Here is a 1,271-nt window from a genome sequence, read left to right as displayed (position 1 = left end):
GCAAAGGAAGACACAACATGGCAATTTACCCAGGTTCGGGCCACCTTGCGTTGTAAGACCCTACTCGTGCTTTGTGGTGGATTGCCTCATGGGGGAGGATGAGTATGAATGGGTACAAGTATGAACTGCCTCGGGAGGTCTCATGATTTGACCCCTCTCTTCGGTGGAGAGTAGCCTATATTCTACAACTGATTGTAGAATAATATTCTACAATAGGCAAGCCCCTATATAAGGTAGTTTTGAATCAGAGACCGACCTGACCAGACAACACCTGCCCGTATCTCAAAAACAGATCCCCCGACCAAGCACCCTCGGCCCCGACCCCGGCTGCACTGGCGGCAGCAGCACTCCTAGTGGCCGCCGCCGCCGCCGCAGCCACCTCCTCAAGGGAGCCTCCTTCCCCGACACCCTCCAAGGCTACCCCGCCCTCGGCAGCCCTCTCCACGGCGAGCCCCGCTTCCCCCTCGTCCACCGCTACCGCGGGCGTCGGCGGAGTGGCGGCCCCCTCCCACTTCCACCCCGTGCGCGAAACGGCGCGGGAAGCTACCGCGACAGCTGCTGCATGGCGCCGTCGACGGAGGCGCCGAGGTCGAACCCGGCCTGCCCGAGACGGCCGTCGATCTCCATGAAGGACGTGACGGCCACAGCCGGGAGGTCGACGCCGACCGCGAAGGGGGTGGCCGGGAGCTTGATGTCGAAGCGGAGGAGCTTGAGCGGCGGGGCGGGCCACGGGAGCTGCGGCGTCTGCACGTGGAGGTGGAGGCGCAGCCCCGAGACACCCTGTGCGAGGCGATAGGCCAGGTCCTACCCGTGCCGCTGCACGCCTAGCAGCGTGTCCAGGGAGATCTCCATGGATGGCGGCGGTACGGGGCGCCGGGCAGAGGCGCGCCCCGGCGTAGCGGCTTAGCTCGAGCAGCGGCGAAATAGATTGGTAGTAGCCTATGTATCCCTACCATCAAGGTGTTCGACGGGAAGTACAAAGGTAGCAGTAATGGGAAGTACATAGAATATTTAGGTAGAAGTACAGAGCAGTACAGCATGCGAGCAAGGAAGTACCTGCTGAGAATTATTCCTGCTAGGGAGGCAGTACCATACTTACACTGAGAGAAGTACCGAGTAGTTTGAAGTAGCAGTACAGGGTGTTCTTTATGCTAATTTGGTACTCATCTTTTGCAGCTGCTACTTGGAGCTGTGGAATTAGCAAGCTTAGGGAAGTGCAAAAAAGGTTCTCTTAGTGAAGAGTAGCAGTACAAAATATCTTGAAGCAGCAG

The 1,271-nt window shown here is 58.9% G+C and overlaps 1 pseudogene; it reads right to left on the bottom strand.

Moving 5' to 3' along the window:
- Positions 1-244: 244 nt before the first annotated feature.
- LOC123039183 (uncharacterized) lies at positions 245-852 on the bottom strand (annotated as a pseudogene).
- Between the last annotated feature and the right edge of the window lie 419 nt (positions 853-1,271).

The sequence above is a fragment of the Triticum aestivum genome, chromosome 2B (assembly GCF_018294505.1).
Source record: "Triticum aestivum cultivar Chinese Spring chromosome 2B, IWGSC CS RefSeq v2.1, whole genome shotgun sequence".
Classification (NCBI taxonomy): domain Eukaryota; kingdom Viridiplantae; phylum Streptophyta; class Magnoliopsida; order Poales; family Poaceae; genus Triticum; species Triticum aestivum.
The sequence above is the reverse complement of the archived record's forward strand: the minus strand, read 5'-3'. Positions and strand labels throughout refer to the sequence as shown.